Here is a 26,408-nt window from a genome sequence, read left to right on the forward strand (position 1 = left end):
ATACAAAAGAGCAAAAATGAAACACAAAAAGACCAGATCTTGTAGGATTCCATTCATATGAAATGCCCGCAATAGGCGAATACGTAGAGATAGAAAGTAGGGGCCGGGCGCGGTGGCTCAAGCCTGTAATCCCAGCACTTTGGGAGGCCGAGACGGGCGGATCACAAGGTCAGGAGATCGAGACCATCCTGGCTAACATGGTGAAACCCCGTCTCTACTAAAAATACAAAAAACTAGCCGGGCGAGGTGGCGGGCGCCTGTAGTCCCAGCTACTCGGGAGGCTGAGGCAGGAGAATGGTGTAAACCCGGGAGGCGGAGCTTGCAGTGAGCTGAGATCCGGCCACTGCACTCCAGCCTGGGCGACAGAGCGAAACTCCGTCTCAAAAAAAAAAAAAAAAAAAAAAAAAAGAAAGTAGGTTAGGGTTGCCAAAGGCTAGGTGGAGGGGAAATGGGCAGTGACTGCTCATCACTACAGGGTTGCTTTATTTTTCTTTTTTTTCTTCTTCTTTTTTTTTTTTTGTTTGAGATGGCGCCCCATTCTGTCACCCAGGCTGGAGTACAGTGGCGTCATCTCAGCTTACTGCAACCTCCACCTCCCGGGTTCAAGAGATTCTCCTGCCTCAGCCTCCTGAGTAGCTGGGATTACAGGTGCGCGCCACCACGCCTGGCTAATTTTTTGTGTTTTTAGTAGAAATGGGGTTTCTCCATGTTAGCCAGGATGGTCTCAATCTCCTGACCTCGTGATCCACCAGCCTCGGTCTCCCAACGTGCTGGGATTACAGGCGTGAGCCACCATGCCTGGCCACTACAGGGTTTCTTTATGGGGGGATGGAATGTTCTGGAATCTGATGGTAATGGTTGTACAACCTTGTGAATATACTAACCCCCCACTGAATTATTTACTTCCAAGGGGTCAATTTTATCTAATAAATAAATAGCAAAAGGCAACTGAGTAGACCTAGGGTTGGGGGGACATGAGGAGCCACCACTGGTTTGTCACCCAGCAGAATAAAGTTTAAAGTTTAATCTCTGTACTATGGCCTGCGAGGCCCTTTGCAAACCTTGCTGCTCATTAAAACCACCTGTGAAGCTTAAAAAAAATCTCAGTTTCCAGGATGCTCCCAGACCAAGTAAACTTAGTGAATCCAAAGGGCATCCAGGGCTGGGAGCTAGCCCCCGCATGGTCTTAAAACAACAACAAAACAAATAAAACTAAATATCTGGCCTGAATGGGGAGGACCCCAAGGCCCAGAGAGGTGAGTGCATTTGCTTAGTAAATCATGGGCGGCCCCATTGTTACTGGAAAGGGGTCCCGATCCAGACCCCAAGAAAGGCTTTTTGGGCCTCGTGCAAGAAAGAATTCGGGGTGAGTTCATACGGTAAAGTGAAGGCAAGTTTATTAAGAAAGTAAGCAAATAAAGTATGGTTACTCCATAGGCAGAGCAGTCCTGAGGGCTGCTGGTTAGCTATTTTTTTGGTTATTTCTTGCTTATATGCTAAACAAGGGTGGGTTATTCATGAGTTTTCCCGGAAAGGGGTGGGCAATTCCTGGAACTGAGGGTTCCTCCCACTTTTAGACCATATAGGGTAACTTCCTGATGTTGCCATGGCATTTGTAAACCGTGATGGCGCTGGTGGGAGTGTCTTTTAGTATGCTAATGCATTAAAATTAGCATATAGTGAGCAATGAGGATGACCAGAGGTCACTTTCGTCGCCATCTTGGTTTTGGTGGGAGTTGGCTGGCTTCTTTACTGCCTCTTGTTTTATCAGCAAGGTCTTTGTGACCTGTACCGTGTGCCGACCTAGCTCATCCTATGACTAAGAATGCCTCACCTCCTGGGAATGAAGCCCAGTGGGTCTCAGCCTCATTTTACACAGCCCCTATTCAAGATGGAGTTGCTCTGGTTCAAACACCTCTGACACTGCTAGGCAGACTCATTGCTTTGTGCACCAAAGCTTGGGCTCTGGAACCACGTGGGCCTGGGTTCAAATTCCAAATCTATCACTTTAACCTAATTGCCTAAACCTCTCTGGGCATCAGCTTCCTCATCCAGGTGAATAGTACCTGCTCTTCAGGGATCAGATGGGGCACCACATGCAAAGGGCTTCTCCTAGTGTCTGGCACATCATGAACCTTGTTTTAAGCATTTTATTAGCAATTTCTACTGCTTGGAGGGGAGTAAGGGGGCATGACTCTGACTCAATTTACCTGCCCCCACCATCTTTTTGAGAGAGGGCCTCACTCTGTCACCCAGGCTGGAGTTCAGTGACAGGATCCTAGCTCACTGTAGCCTCAGAACTCCTGGGCTCAGGCAATTCTACCACCTCAGCCTCCTACATGTGGGTGCCACTACACCCAGCTAATTTTTTAATTTTAATTTTTTGTAGAGATGGGGTCTCACTATGTTGCCCAGGCTGGTCTTGAACTCCTGGAATCAATCCATCCTCCTACCTTGGCCTCCCAAAGTGCTGGGATTGCAGGTATAAGCCACTGCACTTGGCTTCAATTTACTTGTCCTTTTATACCTTCAATAATCATAAGAATTTTTGAGCTCTTGACTATTCCAGGTACTCTACAGGGTACCACCCCCATAAGGCCAACACGGGGAGCAAGGTATGGGAAAATGGGTGTCTTGCTCTAGGTCCCCCGATTGAACCCTGAGTTCTCTTCTATATGGATGTATACAGGGGTGGGAGGTAGGAATAGGGCGGCCCAGCCTCTGTAACTCTCCCGGTGGTAGCTTCTCTGGGGTGGGAATCACTTCCTTTCTTTGTCCATAACACCAAGCATAAACCCTGGCACCTTAAAAGGAGCTCAAGCAGCCGAGTGCGGTGGCTCATGCCTGTAATCCCAGCACTTTGGGAGGCCGAGGCGGGTGGATCACTTGAGGCCAGGAGTTTGAGACCAGCCTGGCCCAACGTGGCAAAAACCCGTCTCTACTAAAAATACAATAATTAGCCGGGCGTCGTGGGGCACATCTGTAATCCCAGCTACTCAGGAGACTGAGGCAGGAGAATCGCTTGAACTCTGGAGGCAGAGGTTGTGTTGAGCTGAGACTGTGCCACTGCACTCCAGCCTGGGCGAGAGTGAGATCCTGTCTCAAAAAATAAAAATAAAATAAAAAGGAGCTCAAGCAATGTTTGCGGAGCTCTGCCAGGGCTGTAGAGCAGCTCCGCTGCTGGCGAGAGGTCACGCGGTGCAGCTGCAGTCCTCCGTGTGGCCACGAGGGGTCTCCACGCTCCACCGAATGGCTGGAGGGTCTCTCCTAAGGCTCCGCGGCAGGCCATGGCTAACCCGCAGCCCCTGGACACTGAGCACGAGAGTAACAGGGTGGGACGCCAGGCTCTGGCCTCCCGGGGTGCCATTCGTCCTCCCTGCTGTCCTCCTCTGGGGTCAGGTTACAGATCACCATGAGGTCCTGCCTCAGGCTGTCATAGCCTGTCAGGGGCTGGGGGCCTGCTTCATGAGGGCTGAACACCTACTGTGTGCTCCTTCTGCCTGCTCTGAGGCTGTCGTGGCCTTTAAGAGGCTGGGGGTGTGCTTCACTACTGTGTGCTCTTTCTGCCTGCTCCTTTTCTTTAAACCCCACTGCCACAACCGTGGAAGCAGGTGTTGTTTTATTTTCTTTTTTTTTCTTTCTTTCTTTTTTTTTTTTTTTAAATAAGCCTTTATTTCCTTGTTCTGCAAATAAAGCTGGCTAAGTTGGTTGCTTTTTGGTGATTAGTCGAAGAGACCAAATCCCGTATCCTCATCCAACTCCTCCAACTCTTCCTTGGCTTCAACCTTAGCTGAGGCTGCAGCAGCAGCAGCAGCAGGAGCAGCCGTGGTGGCAGCGGCCACAGGGAGAGCAGCCACAAAGGCAGATGGATCAGCCAAGAAGGCCTTGACCTTTTCAGCAAGCAGGAAGGTGTCATCAGTCTCCACAGACAAGGCCAGGACTCCTTTGTACCCGTCGATGATAGAATGGAGCACTGATGCAACAGTTGGGTACCCGATCTGCAGACAAACACTGGCAATATTGCGGACACACTCCAGGAAGCGAGAATGTGGTTTCCTCTGTGATGTCAAGCACTTCAGGATTGCAGATACCGCCATTGTCAAACACCTGCTGGATGACCAGCCCAAAGGAGAAGGGGGAGATGTTGAGCATGGTCAGCAGCTTAGCTTCACTGGCTCCCACTTTGTCTCCCGTCTTGATCAGCTGCACATCACTCAGGATTTCAATGGTGCCCCTGGAGATTTTAGTGGTGATACCTAAAGCCTGGAAAAAGGAGGTTTTCTCGGGCCCCAGACCAGTATTCTGGGCTGGCACAGTGACTTCACATGGGGTAATGGCACCAGCATGGGTGGCAGCTGGTACCTTACTGGCCAGTAGCATGTCCGTGATCTCAGTGAGGTCCTCCTCGGTGAACACAAAGCCCACATTCCCCTGGAAACGAGGCAGCAGTTTCTCCAGAGCTGGGCTGTTTTCCAGGTGCCCTCGGACGGCCTTGCACATCATGGCGTTCTTGCCCATCAGCACCACGGCCTTCCCACGGAGGGACATGCGGATCTGCTGCATCTGCTTGGAGCTCACATTGTCTGCTCCCACGACGAAACATTTCAGATAATCATCTAATAGTTGGATGATCTTAAGGAAGGGGTTGGGTTTCCAGGTTGCCCTGTCTTCCCTAGGCATCACGGCGGTGCGTCAGGGATTGCCACGCAGGGTTTAAAGACGATGTCACTTCCACGAGGACGCCTGGAGAGAGGCAGGCGCTGTTTTCTATGCTGCCTGGGGAGTGAAGAGAGGTGGGGTTGGTGGGGTTGGGACTCCAACTCAATTCTGCCTCGTTTCAAAGCCTGTGTTCCTTTGGTGTCTCTCTACTCCTGTTAGCACCCCCAGGGCATCTCAGGCCTGGCTTCTGGACAAGCCGACTGGGCCTGAATCTCACACACCCAGTTGCTCACAGAGTCACACCCACGCACTCTGACACATACGTGGGCCCCACACCCCATCCACACCTGGAACCTCAGAGCTCAGCAGGGATTTGATACTTAGTTCTTCAAACCAGCTTCTCATCGAGGGGGTGGGCGGCAAGGAGTTATAAGAGCAATTGCTGTAATCCAATCGTCTCTGTTCTTCTTGTTTTCTTCTCTCAGAATATACTTTGCATTAAGGCCTTGTCTTCTTGGTTCCCATGAGAACGCTGTGCTTTTTCTTAAATGAAGGTTCGTTGATCGTTTTTTCCTGTTATTACAAAAGCAATTTGTGCCACTGCAAAAAAACACAGAGAAGCCAAGAGAACAAAAACTCCTCCCTCCACTCCTGCAGGGACAGCCCAGGCTGACAGGTGTGGCACTGTCCTCCCCACACCCCTCCTCCCCAGCACAGCCTCCTTCTGCCATGGAGCCCTGGCGTCCTCATGAGGCCTGAGCTGCTTCTTCCAGATGGGGCTCCCAGGCTGGGACTCAGGGGCTGGGTCTTCATCCTGCCCCATCACTGGGGCCCACGTGTTCTTGGCAGGTCCTCCCCATTTTGGGGTGGGAAGGGGATGATCTCAAAGGGTCTTCTGCCCTCACACTCAAGGATCCTGTTCTCTTACTCCAGACAGATGTATCTGGGGCTGGGCTGAGCAGCAGCTATTAGGAGTTCCTAATATGTTTAGTTCGAGGCGAGTCTTGAACTCCTAACCTCGTGATCTGCCTGCCTCGGCCTCCCAAAGTGTGGGGATTATAGGCAAAAGTCCCCGCACCCGGCCTGCTCCTGGGCATCCTAAGCTGCAGGTGTGGCTCCAAGGACTCTGGTTCATCAGTGCTGGTTTCATTCATTTATTTATTGAGACAGGGTCTCACTCTGTCATGCAGGCTAGAGTGCAGTAGCACCATCGCAGCTCACTGCAGCCTCAACCATCCAGACTCAGGCTGTCCTCCCACCTCAGCCTCCCAAGTAGCTGGGACCACAAGTACACACCACTACGCCTGGCTAATTTTTATATCTTTTGTAGAGACGAGGTCTTGCTGCGTTGCCCAGACTGGTCTTGAACCCCTAGACTCAAAAGATCCTCCGGCCTCAGCCTCCCACAGGGCGGGGATTACTCAGCCCCCAGTGCTGGTTATTGCTGAGGTAGCCCAGACAGAGAAGGTTGATACCAGAGTGAGCCCAGGCAGCTGGAATTGGAGTGGACAGAACAGCAATAGGAGACCCTCACACACCCAGGCTGACTTGCTCAGCATCTCTGTCTCAGGTCCCACATCTGTAACATGGGGTAAAGCAGGGGTCCCCAAACTTTTTGGCATCAGGGACCTGTATAAGCAGTGCATAAGAACAGGAGCGGTGGCTTACACCTGTAATCCCAGCACTTTGGGAGGCCGAGGTGGGTGGATCAGCTGAGGTCAGGAGTTTGACACCAGCCTGATCAACACACAGAAACCCTGTCTCTACTAAAAAAAAAATACAAAATTAGCCAGACATGGTGGCAAGCACCTGTAATCCCAGCTTCTCAGGAGGCTGAGGCAGGAGAATTGCTTGAACCCAGGAAGCGGCAGTTGCCGTGAGCCGAGATCGCGTCATTGCACTCCAGCCTGGGCACCAAGAGCGAAACTCTGCCTCAAAAAAAAAAAAAAAAAAAAAGAGTGCATAATGTAGATCCCTCACATGTGCAGTTCACAGTAGGGTTCATGCACCTGAGAATCTACTGCTGCTGCTGATCTAACATGAGGCGGCACTCAGGCAGTAATGAGAGTGATGGGGAGTGGCTGTAAATACAGATGAAGCTTCTCTCACTTGCCCCCCGCTCACCCCATGATGTGTGGCCCAGTTCCTAACAGGCCACAGACCAGTACCAGTCCACAACCTGGGAGCTGGGGACCCCTGGGATAAAGAAACCAGCCCAGCAGTTAAGAATTTGAGGTTTGGGAATATACCATCCTGAGTTCAAGCCCCAGGCCCAGCACTTAACAGCCATATGACCCTAGGCAGATTGCAAAACTGAACTTCAGTGTCCTCCATAAAAACAGCAAAAATGGAGGCATTCTAGTTAAGGACTCAGGCCCAGCAGACCGACAAGAGTTCAAATCCCACCTTGAGCACTTATTAATTATGGGAACTTGTACAAGTTATTTTACTTTTCTGAGCCTTGGTTTCCCTGTCTGCCAAATGCAGATAATCTTTGCAGCATCCTCATGGGGTTTTGTGAGGACCAAATGACCTGGTGCCTGCGGAGTCCTTTGCTCAGTCCCTGGCATTTAGTAAGTGCCCAATAAGCTGTTGCAACTAGTGCAAACGGATGGGATTTGCTGGGACGTCACGAGAGCAGGTGCCCTGCCGGAAGGGTCTGTGGCAGGCCAAGCCGTGGAATCAGTAAGCCAAGCACAGGCCCATCTTCCCATAGCCAGGCGGCCCTGGGAATTGGTGGCTGAGGCCTGGGAGGGCCGCTTGTGACTGAGGTCCAGGGACTAAGCCACCAGGAGGCCGTTGACAGGTCCATGGGGGCAGCTTCGTTTAATGGGAACTGAGGCAGTGGGATGAGAGAGACAAAACCAGGCTCGCATCAGCATGTGCTGCCTCCCAGCCTCTCAGCTACCTCTCCTGCTACCTCTCCTCTCTGGGGTCAGGCCTCCCTCCCCCAACTCCCGCCAGATGCCACTCTGTAAACCCTGGAGCTGTGCTCCTACGCCACAATGCACCACGCACACGAATTCCCCGAGGAACTTCTTAATGCGCTGATTCGGATTCAGCCGTGGGGGTGGCCCGAGACCCTGCATTTCTAATCAGCTCCAAGGAATGCGAGGCCACGCTTTGAGTAGCAGCATCTAAAACATGATATAAATGTAGGTCATGAACATTAATAATAATGTGGGGTGTGGAGTTACTACCTGATCTGACTCTAGTAGACTTTGAGAGAAGCCTGTCTAGGAGAAAATTCTCCCCAGAGGTCAAAAGGAACCCCCCCCACCCAGGTTCCGGGGGTGCTAGATCTGATTTTGCTCCTAAGAGCAAAGACACAGGCAGAGGGCACCTTTCAGCTGGAGCCAGGTGGACAGTGGTTCCCAAACTGCAGAACACACACCAGCTGCATCAGAAGTACTTGGCGATTCGTTTTTTGTTTGCTTGTTTGTTTTTTGAGATGGAGTCTCGGTCTGTCACCCAGGCTGGAATGCAGTGGCACCATCTTGGCTAACTGGAATCTCTGCGCCCGGCTAATTTTTGTATTTTTAGTAGAGATGGGGTTTAAACATGTTGGCCAGGCTGGTCTTGAACTCCTAACCTCAAGTGATCCGCCTGCCTCAGCCTCCCAAAGTGCTGGGATTACAGGCGTGAGCCACTGTGACGACCGAATTTTTTTAAAATACAGATTCTGAGTCACGAAAAGACAGATCCTGTATGACTCCCTTATATGAAATATCTAAAGCAGTCAAATCCATAGAAACAGAAGTAGAATGCTGGTTGCCCAGGGGCTGGTTGGGAGGGAGAATGGAAAACTGTTGTTTAATGGGTATGGAGTTTCAGATTTGCAAGATGAAAAAGTTCTGGAGGTCTGCTTTACAATGATGTGAATATACTTAACACTACTGAACTGTCCACTTAAAGATGGTTAAGATGATAGATTTTATGTTATATGTTCTTTTTTTTCCCCACCATAATGATAGACAAAGGCTTGCTCTGTCGCCCAGGCTGGAGTGCAGTGACTCAGTGGCTCTCGACTCACTGCAGCCTCCGCCTCCCAGGTTCAAGCCTCAGCCTTCTGAGTAGCTGGGATTATAGGTGCGTGCCACCACATCCGGCTAATTTTTGTATTTTTAGTAGAGACAGGGTTTCACCATTTTGGCCAGGCTGGTCTCGAACTCCAGGCCTCAGGTGATCTGCCTGCCTCAGCCTCCCAAAGTGCTGGATTATAGGCGTGAGCCACCATGCCCAGCCTCATAATGATAATTTTTTTAAAAAAACAGATTCTGGGCTAGGCGCCGTGGCTCACACCTGTGATCCCAGCACTTTGGGAGTCCGAGGCAGGCGAATTACCAGGTCAGGAGTTCGAGACCAGCCTGGCCAACATGGTGAAATCCCATCTCTACTAAAAATACAAAAAATTAGCTGGGCATAGTGGCAGATACCTGGAATCCCAGCTACTCAGGAGGATGAGGCAGGAGAATCACTTGAACCCAGGATGCAGAGGTTGCAGTGAGCCACTGCACTCCAGCCTGGGGGACAGAGTGAGACTCCGTCTAAAAAAAAAAAAACAAACAAAAAACAAAACAAGAAAAAACAGATTCTGGCTCTAGCCCCTGAGATCCCATTTAAGTGCATCTTGAGTAGAGCCCAGAAACCTATTTTTTAAAATCTGCCTAGGGAATTTGGGTGCACAGCCAGGCTTGGGGACCACTGGCTAGGGGGAAGCTTTCCCCCAAACATCTCTGGAATCTTTCCACCTCTCCCACCTCCACCTCCACCTCCGTCTCCACGGCTGCGACTCCATTCTGGACAATGACAGAAGCCCTCTCGCCCTCTCCCTGCCTCTGTCCTCTCCCTGCCTCCGTCTGCCACGCGGCTGCCCCGGTGATCTTTCAAAGCACAAATTCGATCCTGTTGCGCAGCTCCTTTAAAAGTGTTCCAATGCCTCCCGTTACCCTCGGTACAAAATAGAAAAAAGCACAACCTTCTCAGCAGAGTCAAGTCAGGGATTCAGCTGTGCACATGGAGTATTACAGCAGGAAGCCTTTGGAGCAGCAGAGGTCCGTGCAAGGGCCCCGGGAGCGCCGGGGGCGGGGGCACAGATGAATTCTGCCAGGAAGAGAGAGGTGGTGGGAAGGCTGCCCAGAGAAAGAGGCATTGAGCTGGGCCTTGCGAGTGAGCTGGCGTTTGTCAGGAGAGTAGGGTGAAGGCAAAAGGCGGTGGCAGCAGGGGGATTCCAGGCAAGGGGGATAGCATCTGCAAAGCCAAGGAGGTGTTGGGGAGTATGTCCCCCTCAGTGCAGGCAGGGGCTGGGTGAGCTGGGAGAAGAGGGAAAGGTGAGGGTGGGAAGACGTAGTGAGCAGACAGACTGTGAAAGTCCAGTTCAGCTGGGAAGCAGGGAGGGGGTGAGCCTCTCCATCGCCTCCCAGAGCCGTCCTGCCAGGGGCAGGTTACCAGCTTCAGGCCCTTGTCCTCACTCCCCGCCCCCGCCCCACCTCCCCACTGGTTGGTGGGGGCCTTGGGCAAGGCGATCGGGTCAGGACGGGAACATGTTCCTTGTCTGCTCCCCCAGGGGCCCTATGGCTTCCACTATCACTCAGTTCATACCCTTGGCTCTCTGCCTTCCTCCCTCAGGGCCTGCCTGGACGCTTCTCCTTTCCCCTCACCCGTGTGTGTGTGTGTGTGTGTGTGTGTGTGTGTGTGTGTGTGTGTGTGTGGTGTTGTTGTTGTTGTTGTTGTTGTGTGAGTCCTGAAGGTCGTGTGGTCACCCAGTCTCCGTCTTTGACTGTCTAAAAGCTGGTATGGCACAGCGTGCCTGTGTTTATGAACACATCCCTCCTGCCCAAGGGTTCCCAGCCCCAGGGTCAAGCCTCCCCGGGCCTTTCAAGGCTGTCAGAGGTGATTCTAGGGGCTACAGCAATAGAGACGCAGCCAGAGGGAGCAGGAGAGCTCCAGCCCACAATTCCAGGGGCCCCACGGCCAGCCACTTCCAGAGGAACACATGGCCTAAGTGAAAACAGAGAGCCCGCAGCACAGCCACAGCACCTGACGTGGCTGAATTCCCCTGCTGCCCCGCTCAGCGCCCAGCACCAGCCCGACACCACCGTAGAGGAACTCGGGCGCTGCATGCATTTCAGAAAGGGCCCCTTCGCCACAGTTAGAGCACAAATAAATGGGTCTTCTGGGGCTGGGGCTGGGGCTGGGGCTGGGATTCCCTTTGCAGCCCCCTTCCCCACTGTGGAGGCCTCTTTCCTCCCCACACCTTCAACCCTGCAATTCCTCATCTGAAGCAGAAACAAGGTTCCACCCAGGCCATGGGGCCTGGCCATGCAGGTCAACCCTGGGTCCTGGTGGAGGACCCAAAGTCTCCCTGCTGAGGACCAACATCTGGTGGCCCCAGCTGCGGTGACATCACACAAGGGGCTCACACAAGGCTTCTGTCTTCCAGGAAGGAGATGGGAACAGAGATCTCCCTGCAAAGGCTGGAAAAGAAATCACGTCCCAGAATTGTTGGCAGAAGGTTAATTGGATGCATTTGTAAGCTTATTCCTGGGACAGGCGTGTTAAAGCACTAAAACATCTGAAAACTTCCAGAGCCACACGGAGGAGTTAATAGGCCTGGAGAGTCCAAGGTCACATTGAGGCACCTCCCAGGAGTGGAAAGAGCAGTGGACCAGGAGTCTGACAGCCTGAACCCTTGACTCCTCACCACAGCTCGCTGTGGTCCCCAGGCAAGCCCCAGCCTCTCTAGACCTGGAAAACATTAGTGTGGAAGGCAGGTCGCCTGGGTCACCCGATGGAAGTCTCACTGTGGTCTTATATGATGATGTTATCATTATTTTTGTTTTGTGGAAGAGGAAACTGAGATTCCTCAAATGAGGTGGAATTTGCCACTGCTGGTGCTGGGGTCAGTACTGGAGCCTGACTGCAGGCCAAGGGCTGAAATCACAGGGCTGTCCCAAAGGCCAGCCAGGGAGACGTTCCCTTGGTGTCCACTGGGAGGCGCCCTAGACTGCGTCTCCTAGTTAGCACCAGCACCTGCATCCCTCAGCCAGAGTGGTCTCCCCTGGGTGATCTCTGGGTAAGGTGGGACTGGGGGCTGCCAGCTCCTGGGGCAAGGTCAGGAGGCTTCCTGGTCCTCCCTCCTCATTCTAGCCACCCCCATGAAGGAGCCTCCTGCCCTTACTTTCCAAGGGCAAGGGAGGGAAGAGTGAGGTTTCAAACCCATGAGGACGTGGGGCCCACTGGTTCCCTTCCTCAGGCCCTTGGGGAGCCCATGTATCAGATTGGAGTTGCTACAAATGTCAGAGGTTCAGAGAGGGTTAGTCACTTGCCCAAGGTCACATAGTCAGGTCCATCTGATTCTGAACACCTAAACTTTGTCCTGATTTAGGCGAGGCTCAGGGCAGATGTGATGGAATTCCGCCGGTCACATGGCCCACAGCAGGCAAGAAGGTGCTGGTCAGCTGGGCCTGCAAGTCCCACTGGTGGCAAAAGGGCTGAGTCTTGTAGAGGGGGTTCCTACAGTTACTTGAGGGTCCAGGGCTGGGTGCAGGTAGTCAGGACCGGGTGTTGGGGCTCGTGAAAGGGCAGGAGGAGGTATTTAGCCAGCGGATGTCCTTGGCATCAGGATCGGTGTCTGTATGTGAAAGTGGGCATGTAAGTGGGGGATGGGGTGGAGACAGAGGGCTGTGGCTCAGGCCCAAGACCCCAGGTCATGCTCACTCAGAATTCAAGTTTGTCAGCTTGTTAGAAGAATGAGGACAGTGACAGCCGGGGATGTGGGGAGGAGAGAGGCCTTTGGAGATGGGAGTTGGGGAGGCTGTGATTGGGGGATGTCGAGCAATGGCTTGAGGAGGTCAAAGGATTCAGCTTCCCGAGTGTTCCGAGTTGGTCTGGAGCTGACTGGGACCGGCTGGGCTGAGGGAGGGGAGGTGACAATGACATTGAGTATGGGGACACAGGGCTCTTCTCGCCCTGCTGGGCTTTCTGGAGGGTGGAGGACAACAGGAGGGAAGCCAAGCGTCCCGGGACAGAGCTTTGCAAAGTTACAGCCGGCTCCTGCCCTCTCTACCCAACTCTTGCAACAGGGACCCTCCCCTAGAGCAAGCCTGACCCTACTCAGACCCCTACCAACATAGAGACCACCTAACCCAACCCGTTACTCAGGTCACCTCACCACAGCAGAGGCAGGAGCAGGCCCAGGGTTGGAGACAAGCCCATCCCCAGGCCCCAGGGCTCACAGCAAAGCCAAGGAGACAAGCAGCCACCAGGTGCACCAGATTAAGGCTGTCCAGGTAGGGGACTCCATTTCCCAGTAGACAGATGTAGCCAGGGAGACTATAGGGCTAGAGGAGCCGTCCTGGAAAATCCCAGCCCTTCCCTAGCAGGTCACAGAACCGGCTCTCCCAGCTGAGGCCCTTCCCTCCCAGCAACGTGTCCAGGGGCACCTGACTTGAACTATAAATAGAGGATGACGGAAGGCTCCGGAAGCCCAAGGGAGGGCAGGAGAAAGGGATTCTGATTCTCCCCCAGCAAGGCCCTGCAAGGTTGCACTGACAGAGCAATGCCTCAGCACTGGGTCTTCGAGGTTGGATAGGACTGCCCCTGGCATCGGAGGTCCGGGAGGGCCATTCAGGCAGAGGGAACAGTCTGGGGAGGCAAGGAATGGAGCAGGCAGGTGGCTCCAAGAGGCCGGACGCAGGCTGCACAGGGCTGTGGCAGTTCCTGAGACCCAGTGGTCAAGGGCTGTGAATGTCAGGCTAAGGGCTTTGTTCTGGAGGCCTGAATCTTGCTCTTAAAGTAAGAGGAGTTAAGAGAAACTCAACTTAAGTTGAGGAGTTAAGAGTAACACACAAGGCCGGGCACAGTGACTCATGGCTATAGTCCCACACTTTGGGAGGTTGAGGCAGGTGGTCACTTGAGGTCAGGAGTTCGAGACCAGCCTGGCCAACATGGTGAAACCCTGTCTCTACTAAAAATAGAAAAATTAGATGGGCATGGTGGCGTGCACCTGTAATCCCAGCTACTCAGGAGTCTGACGCAAGAGAATTGCTTGAATCTGGGGGGCAGAGGTTGCAGTGAGCTGAGATTATGCCACTGCACTCTAGCCTGGGCAACAGAACAAGACCCCATCTCAAAAAATAAAAAAACAAAGTAACACACAAGAACATGTAACATACAAGAACAAGGTCACCTGGAGCAGAGTACCAGAAAGTACATGGCCATCTTTCCCACGTGGAATGGAGAAATACCAAGGTGTGCCAGAGACTGCTAACTATTCCCCAACATCTGTTCTCTGTCTTCTTTGCCACGGAACCCCGGTTTTTTGCTGGGCAAACAACCCCCTGAAATATAAGCTATATTTCCCAGCCTCCCTTATAGCCAGGTATGGCCATGTGTGTAAGTTATAAGAAGTGCCATTCAGAGGCAGGAGGTTGCACCCTGTTACCTCTTCTCCTTTTCTGCTGGAAAGGAATATGCATGTGATTGCTCGAGGAGAAGCAGCTATCTTGGATCATGAGGTAGAAGCCCCATGTTAAGGATGACCAAGCCACAAGAAGGAATTGATCTGAGTTTCTGATGTTTGTGGACCTGCCACACCAGCCCTGGACCAGAACCTCCAAATATTGTTTACTCAAGAGAAAAATAAACTTCTATATTATAGTTTACCACATAATTTCTTAAGTTTTCCTTCAGATGAACATAACCTAAGCACATACAGGTAAGGAATTAACCTGGAGAGCTCTTATACCACTGAAATAAATTCACAAACTAGACAAAAAAAGAAAAACCCCAGGGGCATTTTATATATCTTTTTTTTTTTTTTTGAGATGGAGTCTCGCTCTGTTGCCCAGGCTGGAGTACAGTGGCATGATCTCGGCTCACTCCAACCTCCGCCTCCCGGGTTCAAGTGATTCTCCGGCCTCAGCCTCCCGAGTAGCTGGGACTACAGGCACCCACCACCATGCCTGGCTAATTTTTTGTATTTTTAGTAGAGATGGGATTTCACTGTGTAAGCCAGGCTGGTCTCAATTTCCTGACCTTGTGATCCGCCCTCCTCAGCCTCCCAAAGTGCTAGGATTACAGGCGTGAGCCACCGCACCCAGCCTTACCTCTTAAATAGTGAGAGGTATCCTCTGATTACATTCCAGATATTGTCTCTCATGAACTCTCTGCAGAACCTTCCTTCCAGGTGTAGGGATGGAAAAGGTGTGATACCTCTTCTCACCCATCATAAGGGTCACGGCCAACACTCCTATACTAAAAGACAGAGAGAAGTTAACAAGAGAAGAGCATAACAAATGTATTTAATCAAAATTTTACATGACACGGGGGCCTTCGGAAATGAAGACCTAGGCCGGGCGTGGTGGTTCACGCCTATAATCCCAGCACTGTGGGAGGCCGAGGTGGGTGGATCACTTGAGGTCAGAAGTTCAAGATCAGCCTGGCCAACATGGTGAAACTGTGTCTCTACTAAAAACACAAAAAATTACACAGGCATGGTGGTACGCACTTCTAGTTCCAGCTACCCGAGAGGCTTGAGACATTAGAATTGCTTGAACTCGGGAGGTGGAGGTTGCAGTGAGCTGAGATCATGCTATCGCACTTCAGCCTGGGCAAGAGAGCAAGACTGTGTCTCAAAACAAACAAACCAAAAGAAAAAAAAAAGGGCCGGGCGCGGTGGCTCAAGCCTGTAATCCCAGCACTTTGGGAGGCCGAGGCGGGCGGATCACAAGGTCAGGAGATCGAGACCACAGTGAAACCCCGTCTCTACTAAAAATACAAAAAATTAGCCGGGCGCGGTGGCGGGCGCCTGTAGTCCCAGCTACTCAGGAGGCTGAGGCAGGAGAATGGCGGGAACCCGGGAGGCGGAGCTTGCAGTGAGCCGAGATCGCGCCACTGCACTCCAGCCTGGGCAACAGCGTGAGACTCCGTCTCAAAAAAAAAAAAAAAAAAAAAAAAAGAAAAGAAATGAATACCCAGAGAAAACTGTACAGTACCTTTTTATGCAAAGGTTCAATGCAGAATGGACAGTCATATAGGAATGTGATTGGACCAACCAGGCACGGGCTCTATACCTGTAATCCCAGCACTTTGAGAGGCCAAGGTGGGTGGATTACTTGAGATCAGGAGTTCGAGATCAGCCTGGCCAACATGGTCAAACCCTGTCTCTACTAAAAATACAAAAATTATCTGTACTTGGTGGCGGGCACCTGTAATCCTAGCTATTTTAGAGGCTGAGGCACAAAAATCACTTGAACCCAGGAGTTGGAGGTTGTAGTCAGCTGAGATCTCACCCACTGCACTCCAGCCTGGGCAACAGAGTGAGATTCCATCTAAAAAAAACCCGTGATTGGAACAAAAGAGTGTGACTTAAGGGTAATAGGCCAAGGGAGGGAACTCAGCAATGACTGTGTGTTCACATTCTTCTTGGCCTGTCTGCCATATTCCTTATTTCTAGTATGGGGCAGGACCCTGCTAAGAGCAAGGGTCTTACGGCCTACTATCAGACCAAGTAGGCTCAGAGAATTTCCTTATGACCAGCTCCTACACAGAAAGGCAGGGGAAGGTTAGAGTAATAGTTGTACTTTCTTTTCCTCCTTTTTCTTCTCCTTCTCCTTTTTCTTCTCCTTCTCCTTCTCCTTCTCCTTCTTCTTCTTCTTCCTTCTTCTTTTCTTGAAACGGAATCTTGCTCTGTCACCTGGTCTGGAGTGAAATGGCACGATCTTGGCTCACTGCAAACTCCACCTCCTGGGTTCAAGCAATTCTCTTGCCTCAGCCTCCCGAGTAGCTGGGACTGCAGGTGTGCACCACCATGCCTGGCTATTTTTGTATTTTTAGTGGAGACTGAGCTTCGCTATGTTGGCCAGGCTGGTCTCAAACTCCTAACCTCACGTCATCCACCCTCCTTGGCTTCCCAAACTGCTGGGATTACAGGCATGAGCCATCACACCCGGCCCCCAATATTTCTACTTTCTATGACCTCCCTTAGGTAAGAAGAATTCTCATTTCTATGGCTGCTTTGAGAGAGAAAAGGGGGACAGGTCAGAGAGAGAGATACTGCTTCCGAGGCTGCTTCTGAGACCTTCCAGTCTCCTTTAGCTCAAAGTACTCAGCATGCCACAGCACCATACTTTGGGATATCATTATCTGAGCCCCAATACAGGGAAGGAAGTTTCAGTAGGATGCTTGAAAATGAGCTGTCTTTGTTGCAGATGACATGCGACATCCTATGACAGCGTGATTCCCATGCCAGGCCCCCCATCCGGACAGGCCTGGTTTTCTGGACCCTGTGACTCAGGGCCCCGAGAGCCATGGGCTCACAGAGGTCCCAGAAACTTTATTTGACCCCTTTGGCATCCCTGGATGGCTCCTTTGTCTCCTTTTCCAAAACACATGGTTGTGTGGTCTTATCCCGGCCACGATAACTACATAAGAACAAGAAGCTGCCATTCACTGAAGATGCTACTGTGTGCCCCTACGAGATCAGCACCCTAGGAGCGGCCTGGACATGTGCCCTCTCCCCCTGGCTGGGACGGAAACAGAGGGGATGTGGCTCTTGGCTAAGGATTTAATGGAGCCCTTTTAGGGAACAGCCTTCTCCATGTGGAACTGAGGGAGCAGCTGTTAGGGGCCCAGGCACCACTCTGCATGGTCATGCCACTTACTGGATCCGGGGCCAGCAGTGTCAAGAACAGGAGGTGGATGGGGCATGTTTCCCTCCACCTTATGGCTCAGGCTCTGCTGCTCTGTCTCTGAGTCTTCTGTTTGCCTTCAGGAGCGGCTTGTGGTGTTCCCAGGGTATGGGGGTCCCGCCTGTGGAGGGAGATCTGCAGGTGAGCTAGGAGGGGCCGCCCAGATCCCTGACACTGCAAAGGCCCAACCCACACCCTACTCCCCATGCTGGGGCTGGAATGTCTTGGTCATTCCTCCTTACCCTGGTTGCTAGTAAGGTCCCTCCTGGTCCTGCATCATACCCAGTGGGACACACTTTCCAACACCCTATGGGGAGGGGACATTCACACGGGCAAGGCAGGAAGAGCCGGCAAGTTTGAGGTTAAGAGAGCGTGGGATGAATGAATGATCGGACCCAGAACCGCCTAGGTTTGATCTTGACTCCACTACCAGCTCTGGGAGCTGCCCAATAACTTGACCTCTCTGAGCCTCAGTTTCCTCATTTGGATAACAAGAAAACTCATAATACCTTCCTCCTAGGGTTGTCATGAGTATTAAACGAATTAACACGTGTCAAAGTTTAGGATGGTGCTGGCACATAAAACCTGCTCAAAGAAGAATAGCTGTTAGTATTAGTATCAGCGTTAGGATTATTGTTAAAGTATTATTATTATTATTATTATTTTGAGACAGAGTCCTACTCTGTCGCCCAGGCTGGAATGCAGTGGCGCGTTCTCAGCTCACTGCAGCCTGTGCCTCCAGGGTAGCTGGGATTACAGGTGCCCACCATCACACCTGGCTAATTTTTTTGTATTTTCAGTAGAGATAGGGTTTCACCATGTTGGCCAGGCTGGTCTTGAACTCCTAACCTCAGGTGATCTGCCTGCCTCGGCCTCCCAAAGTGCAGGGATTACAGGCATGAGCCACTGCGCCTGGATTGTTACAGTATTTCAAGAGATAAACTCAAACTCAGTGAGCCCCTTAAGGGAAGAGAACTAGTTAGGAATTAACTTCTGAAATGCCACAGCAGACATGCTCTCTCTAGCACACACCTTGAAGTATGACTCCGCACCACTGTAAAGTTATGTAGTCACTCCAGCCCATCGGGAAGAGGGTCTCATCCTGTTTAGGGAAGTGGAGGAGTGTAGTGGTTTTAAGTGCAGACTTTGGGGCCAGACTGCCTGAGTCTGAATCTGAGCTCTGCACTGCTGGAAGTTTCCTTAACCCTCTGTTTCTTGGTTTCCTCACTTGAGGCATGGGAAGACGCAAGCACCTATCTGCGAGGTTTAAGTGAGATTGTGTGTGTCTGGTGAGCCCTGGTGATGGCCTGGCATTGGTGGCACTGTGGACTAGGGGCTGGGTACAGGAGGGTCGGGGCTGCCACAGGCCACCCCTGCTGGTGTCCCTAAGGGGTTGTGCCCAGGAGCTCCAGTGTGACCAAGGGGGGTGGGTGGCAAAGTCACACCATAACTCCCTCATAGGCTCCTCTCTCCGAAGAGCCCTCAATGCAGAGGGGCCCGAGTGGCTGCCTCAGGTGACCAGACAGGTTCAGGCTCTGTCCAGCTCCCTCCAAGCTGGAGGCTGCTGACTGTGTAGGGCACAGGGTGGGGCACACTGGTCCCCACTCGGTCATCTCATTCAAGCCTCCCTATACCTACCTCCAGGAGGCTGGCATTTACTGCCCCATTCTGCAGACAAGGGACTAAGGCCCAGAGACCCAGACATGGGGGTATCAATTCCAGGCCTGACTGACCCTGGAGTGGCCTCATTCCTCACCAGGACATCCTTGGCCTCCCCGCTCTGGGATAAAGCCACTGTCCTCCATCTCAGGTGCAGAGTCAGTCATACATACTTTCCCTCCCTCCAGGTCTAACTTTCCACCCCAGCTCACTTTTCTGTTCCCACTTGCTGGTTCCCCGCTTTCTCTATGTATCTGAAAGCTCACCCCTGTAATCCCAGCTCTTTGGGAGGCCGAGGCGGGCAGATCACTTGAGGTCAGGAGTTCGAGACCAGCCTGGCCAACATGGCAAAACCCTGTCTCTACTGAAAATACAAAAATTAACTGGACATGGTGGTGCACGCCTGTAATCCCAGCTTCTTGGGAGGCTGAGGTGGGAGGATCGCTTGAACCTGGGAGGTGGAGGTTGCAGTGAGCCGAGCTCATGCCACTGTACTCCAGCCTAGGCAACAGAGTGAGACTCAAAAAAAAAAAAAAAAAAAAAAAAAAAAAAGGTCAGTGATTTTTCATGCCTATGAACTCTGTCATGGAACCTCAGAGACTCACAGAGGTAAAAAGGAAGCCCTCCCTTCTAGAACTTGTCTGGGAGCTGGGGAGGAGGTTATGGTCTGGAGCAGACATTCTGTAGCCGGGGAGGTTGGAGAGATCTGCCCTGGAGACAGCCAGGAGGGCTTCCTGGAGATGGTGGACCTTGAGACAGGCTTGGAAGAGATGGGGCCTTTTGGCCAAAACAATTCATGAAAGGCAATGAGTGCCTGCAGACCTGGGATCAGATCTCAGCCTTGCTGCCACCTAGCTGGGTAACCTTGGTCCTGGTAATTAACCTGTCTTTGCCTCAATGTCCCCATCTGGAACAGAGGCATCAAGTCACTGATGAAGGAGTGTGACTTCATGGAATGAGCACTAAAGTGTGAGTCCAGAGGCCTGGGTCCCCACTGCACTGCTAACAGGTCAAGCAATGTGGATAATGGTCATGGCTGGGCTGATTGGTGCTTGCGTGGTGCTGTATGCTTTACATATATTATCTCATTTAAATGTCACAGTCACCTTACTTGGGAGGTCTCCATTTTTCAGATGAGGAAGCATGTCCAGAGAAGTCTGGTGACTTCCCCAAGGTAACACAGTTGGCATATGTCAGAGAGGGTGGCTGTCAGATTCTCGAGCTTGTGCCCCTAACATTCTGGACACTTTGACTGACGCTCCCTCTCAGGCTTCCCCATCATTAAAAAGGGCAGGGAGTGGGCAGGTGACATTCTGCTCCATCACAACTCGCAGCCCAGCTGCCTACTGTAGCAGGAAGGGTCCCTGCTGGAGCCAAGTGCCCTCACCGGGGCCTTTTAGCAACTTCCCTGACGCCCCCACCCTCAGGATGGTGAGAAGTCGTTCCTGGGAGCGCTTTTCCTGCTTTTGAGAGGGTGGGGCCTTGGGGAGGGAGGAGCTGGGTCCCTAGTGCCCAGGTCTGCCGGCTAAATTTAGGTGCTGGGGCATAGAAGGAACAAGGGTAATTAAGAGGTGTGGTGTCACTTTCCAGCCGCCTCTCACATCCCCTGAGAAGTCACACGCCATTTGGGAAGGAGCAAGGAGGCGTGGGAGGGGAGGAGAGGGGAGGAATGATGGACAGTTGGAGCTGGAGGTGGGAGAAACCCACAGCTCCTCCACAAACCTGACGGCTGCCTGAATCACAGGGAGGCAATTTTCAGCCAATTACCCCGAGGGATTCCTTCAATTAACACCATTCATAAATGGAAAATCCTGCCCTGAAGGTAGTGACCCCTGCCATTGGAAATGCTCTGCCCAAAAGGAAATCAAGCAAGCATTGATCAGGGGCAAGACGCAACAGGATTTACACGTATGTTCTCAGCAAGCCCTTGCAACAACACTATAAGGAAGGTGTTATCACTCCCATTTTACAGAAGAGGAAACTGAAGAGTTAGCCTCCCAGGTTGCACAGCTGAGGCTTGGGGGAGCCAGGATCTGAACCAGGCAGGCTGGCTCCAGAGCCGTGTGCTTAGCTGCAGGGTACAGCTAACTCTGGCCCACTGCAACACGGTCAGCTATCACTCTGCAATCAGAGGATTATGAAGAAGGTTTAAAGAAGGCTTTGCTGAAGAGATGAGAAGTCATTGTAGGTGGCAGACACTGCCTCTGTAAAGACTAAAAGGTAAGTCTGCCAACCCCAAAGTGCACAGGCTGATGTCAAAGCAAGCATGAACCTTCTGTGCTGGAGCCTTCACAACTGTTGCTTTATCCCTGTAAGTATCAAAATCAGACCTGAAGCCTGAGCACCGTGGCTTATGCCTGTAATCCCAGCACTTTGGGAGGCTGAGGCGGGCGGATCACTTGAAGTCAGGAGTTTGAGACCAGCCAACATGGTAAAACACCATATCTACTAAAAATACAAAAATTAAGGCCGGGCACAATGGCTCATGCCTGTAATCCCAACACTTTGGGAGGCCTAGGTGGGTGAATCACTGAGGTCACGAGCTCAAGACCAGCCTGGCCAATATGGTGAAACCCCATCTCTACTAAAATTACAAAAATTAGCTGGGCATGGTGCTGTGTACCTGTATTTCCAGCTACTTGGGAGGCTGAGGCAGGAGAATCATTTGAATTCGGGAGGCGGAGGTTGCAGTGAGTTGAGATGGCGCCACTGCACTCCAGCCTGGGTGACAGAACAAGACTCCATCTCCAAAAACAAACAAACAAAAAACAAAAATTATCAGGTCATGGTGGCAGGCATCTGTGATACTAGCTACTTAGGAGGCTGAGGTAGGAGAATCGCTTGAACCCTGGAGGTGGAGGTTGCAGTGAGCCGAGACTGTGCCACTGTACTCCAGCCTGGCTGACAGATACCCTGTCTCAAAAAAAAAACGAAAACAAAAACAAAAAAACCCAGACCTGAATCATCCCATTAAAAATGGGCAAAGGATTTAAATAGGCATTTCTCCAAAGCAGATATACAAATGGCCCCTAAGCACACGACAGATGCTCAGCATCATTAGTCATGGCGGAAATGCAAATCAACACCACAATGAGATACCCCTTCCCACCACTAGGATGGGCTACAGTAAAAAAGAAAGACAATAACAAGTGCTGGAAGGGATGTGAAGAAATTGGAACCCTTGTGCCTTGTGCTGGGAATGCACAGCAGTGCAGTAGAAAACAATTTGGCAGTTCCTCAAAAAGTTAAACATGAATTACCATATGATCCAGCAATTCCACTCTTAGGTGTATACCTAAGATACCTGAAAACATAAGCCCACAGAAAAAAAAAAAAATAGTGCTCCTATGAATCTGAATGTTCATAGGCTGGATCTCGGCTGACTGCAACCTCTGCCTCCTGGGTTCAAGCGATTCTCCTGCTTCAGCCTCATGAGTAGCTGTGATTACAGGTGTGTACCACCACACCTGGCTAATGTTTGTATTTTTAGTAGACTCGGGTTTCACCAGGTTGGTCAGGCTGGTCTCAAACTCCTGACCTCAGGTGATCTACCAGCCTTGGCCTCCCAAAGTGCTGGGATTACAGACATGAGCCACTGCCCCCCGGCAAAAGTGGAAACAGGTTAAATGTCCATCAACTGATGGATATACCCATACAGTGCAATATTATTTGGCAATAAAAAGGAATGAAGTACTGATACATGCTACAAGATGAGTGAACCTTAAAAGCCTTATTCTAAGTGAAAGAAGCCAGACACATTTGATATAATTCCATTGATATGAAATGTCCAGAATCAACAAATTCACAGGAACAGAAAGTAAATGAGTAATTTTCAGGGCTTGGGTGTGGGAGGGAATGGGGAGTGACTGCTATTGGGTGCAGGGTTTCTTTTGGGGGTGATGTAAATGTTCTGAAATAGATACTAGTGATGAATGCATGACTTTGTGAATATGTTAAAAACCACTGAAGCGTATACTTCGAAGGGGGAGCTAAGGTACCCATAAATTACATGTGAATTATATATACATATATATCAATAAAGCTGTTATTAAAAAAACCTCCCAGACTCGTCTCTAATATTTGCAAGAGCATAAATGAAGACCCACATACCATATGCTTAAATATTTCAAAATCAAGCGAACAAGCTGTTAAATAAAATATGTTCTCTTCTCTACCTTGACAAATATACCTTCATAGTGGCACAATTGCAAAGCATGCGTAAAGCTCTGGTTTTTATATGCTCGAAAGCTGGTGTGTTTGGGTATTCTGTTGAAGGGCCGGCTGTGTTTAGACAAGTGATCAAATAAAGACATACATAATTCATAAATTCTTATAGTTTTAGTCCATAAAAATGTTCAGGCCTTTATTTCACCAAAATTGCTAATTTGTGTTTTAGTGACAATACCCATCCAAAAAGACTAAAGAAATAAAATATAATTTTTATCCAAAAGGTAAATTATAGTAAAGGTAAAATTTTAAATATTTTTAAAAGGTATTTTTCTAAAATATCCAAAATTATTTATTGAAATTAAAAGGTAAAATACAAATTATAATGAGTGTAACTGTTTTTGGAGACAGAGTCATGCTCTGTCACCCAGGCTGGAGTGCAATGGTGTGATCTTGGCTCACTGCAACCTCCACCTCCCAGACTCAAGCAATTCTCACGCCTCAGCCTCCCAAGTAGCTGGGATTACAGGCGCATGTCACCATGCCCAGATAATTTTTGTATTTTTTGCAAAGACAGGGTTTCACCATGTTAGCCAGGCTGGTCTTGAACTCCTGGCCTCAAGTTATTTGCCCGCCTTGGCCTCCCAAAGTGCTGGGATTACAGGTGTGAGCCACTGCACCCAGCCTAGTGTAGCATTTTAAATAATCATTTTAAATTAAATCTGGGGCTGGGCATGGTGGCTCACACCTATAATCCCAGTGCTTTGGGAGGCCAAAGTAGGAGGTTCGCTTGAGGTCAGGAGTTGCTTAGGCCACATAGCAAGACCTTATCGCCACAAAAAATTTAAAAATTAGGTAGACATGGTGTCACACACCTGTGACCTCAGCTACTCAGGAGGCTGAGGTGGGAGAATCACTTAAGCCCAAGGATTCAAGACTGCAGCGAGCCATGATCACACCATTACACTCTAGCCTGGGCTAGAGAGTGAGACCTTGTCTCTAGAAAAATAATCATTTAAAAAATATATTAAATCTGAATTTTCATTAATCTTTTGAAATTGTAATAACATTTTATTAACCATTTTTAGAAAAATGACATATTAGCAATTCCAGTGTTTAACACTATATTAGTTTATTAGCTCGTTTTCACACTGCTAATAAAGACATACCCAAGACTGGGCAATTTACAAAAGAAAGAGGTTTATTGGACTTACAGTTCCACGTGGCTGGGGAGGCCTCACCATCATGGCAGAAGGTGAAAGACACGTCTCACATGGCAGTAGACAAGAGAAGAGAGAGAATGAGAGCCAAGTGAGATGGGTTTCCGCTTATGAAACCATCAGATCTCGTGAGACTTATTCATCACCATGAGAACAGTATGGGAGAAACCAACCCCATGATTCAATTATCTCCCACCGGGTCCCTCCCACAACACGTGGGAATTATGGGAGTACAGTTCAAGATGCAATTTGGGTAGGAACACAGCCAAACCACATCAAACACCCATCTAGTTGGTACTGTAAATAATCAGTATCACACTTCATGCATGCTATATCTAAATTTATATACACAAATATAAGAGTAAGTGAATGGTTTAAACATTGCAAAAGGTTCCTCAGCTGCTATAGGCATCATTGTGGATATTGCATTAATCCACAAGACTCTGGAACCAAGAATTGGTACATGAAGAAAAGTTAAGAAAATGGACAGTTGACTCTGCCGAGAAAAAGCTTTGGTTTGCAAGAATCTACTGCATTCGAGCTCTCCGAGAGCGAAGATTTAACACATTCATCTTAGGCTTTTCTCTCACATAAGCACTGCTGCCTCTCAAGTCTACCCTGTCCTCAGAAGCAGAATCTGTCTCTCAGCTCAGGAGTTGAACAACCCCCAAACCTTCACACATTCTAGACTTAGATCACCTTTTGTATCCAGGACCTAGAGCAAGAGAAGAGGAGAAGTGGTCCCCTGGGGCATGGATGGTTCTAGTCACAGGAGTGGCTGTTTAGGGCTGTCCTGAGCTGAGGCCAAGGATGCCTCTTCCCCTGGTCTGCCAGTGGGACGGAAGGAAAGCACAGCCCTTCCATGGGTCACACATCCCAGTGGATGAATTCTCGCGAGAGTTGCCTCTTTGGTCCCCTGACCCTACTGTCTTCTCTCGCTTGTCCATCTGCCTACCAGCTGGCCCCAACACCCCCTTCCTCACTGGCTGTCCTGCCACCCCTGTCTGCCAAGCGTCAGCCTCAGCAGGGGGTAGAGAGGGGCTACCCCCTCTCCCCAGCTGACAGGCAGATTATGTAGCCGTCTCTCCCGGAAGAGGGGGTGACAAGGGTAATTTCCCACCCACCAGCTAGCCACCCAGAGGAGCGGGCTCTGCCCTGGGAGGTTATGACAACAGGGGAAGGCTTCCTTCACCTCCCAATATGGCCAATGCCTCCCGCCTCCTGAAAGCTTCTGGGTGCTGGAGCTTTGAAGATGCCCAGCCCCCTAGTCCTCTAAAGGGGGCTTGTCAACCAAGCAGTCATATCACGTTGCGGGGCTGTAGAAAGAGTTCTGGCTGCAGCCTTAGGAGGCCTGGGTTCCAGTCCTGCTCCTGCTTTGCTGTGTGACCCTGGGCAAGTTATTTCCTCTCTCTATACTCCGGTGCCCTGATGTATAAATGGGCCTGGCTGGGGGATGACCAGCTCCAAGCCCCCTCCCTTGTGTAACAGTGCAGACCCTGTTGGTTGCCCACCAAATTCCTTTTCCCTCCCTCCCTACTTGCTGACCAGATTCCAATTTTGTACAGGGTTGCCACATTCCCCCACCTCACATCTGTATAAACAGAAGTTGACAGTGTGGGATTTCAGGAGAGTTTTCACTTTTAAAAATAAGGGGCAGACTGGGCTCGTAGGGTTTCTTTTGGTCCTAACTTCCATTTTTCTTGCCAGGAATCTGAATGTGAAGTCTGGAGGTATGGCAGCTGTTGTGGCACCATAAGGTTGAAAGTCAACATGTAAAGCTCTGGGAGCAGGAAGCTGGCATCTTGAGGCCAGCACACTGGCTCTGGGCAGCTTGCCTCCAGGGTCCTTGTTACGTGACAAGAGAAAGCCCTGAAGTGTCTAAGTCACAGTTTTTGGGTTTCCTTTGTCTTAGGACCAAATGTGCTCCTCATAGACACAGATTAGAATCTGTCTGTGGGGTGTGCTGGGCGCAGTGGCTCACGCCTGTAATCCCAGCACTTTGGGAGGCCGA

At 50.6% G+C, this 26,408-nt stretch overlaps 1 pseudogene; it reads right to left on the bottom strand.

Annotated features, from left to right (window-relative positions):
• Nucleotides 1-747: 747 nt before the first annotated feature.
• Nucleotides 748-26,401, bottom strand: LOC105469416 (large ribosomal subunit protein uL10 pseudogene; annotated as a pseudogene).
• Between the last annotated feature and the right edge of the window lie 7 nt (nucleotides 26,402-26,408).

Source organism: Macaca nemestrina, chromosome 12, assembly GCF_043159975.1.
Source record: "Macaca nemestrina isolate mMacNem1 chromosome 12, mMacNem.hap1, whole genome shotgun sequence".
NCBI classification, from domain to species: Eukaryota; Metazoa; Chordata; class Mammalia; order Primates; family Cercopithecidae; genus Macaca; species Macaca nemestrina.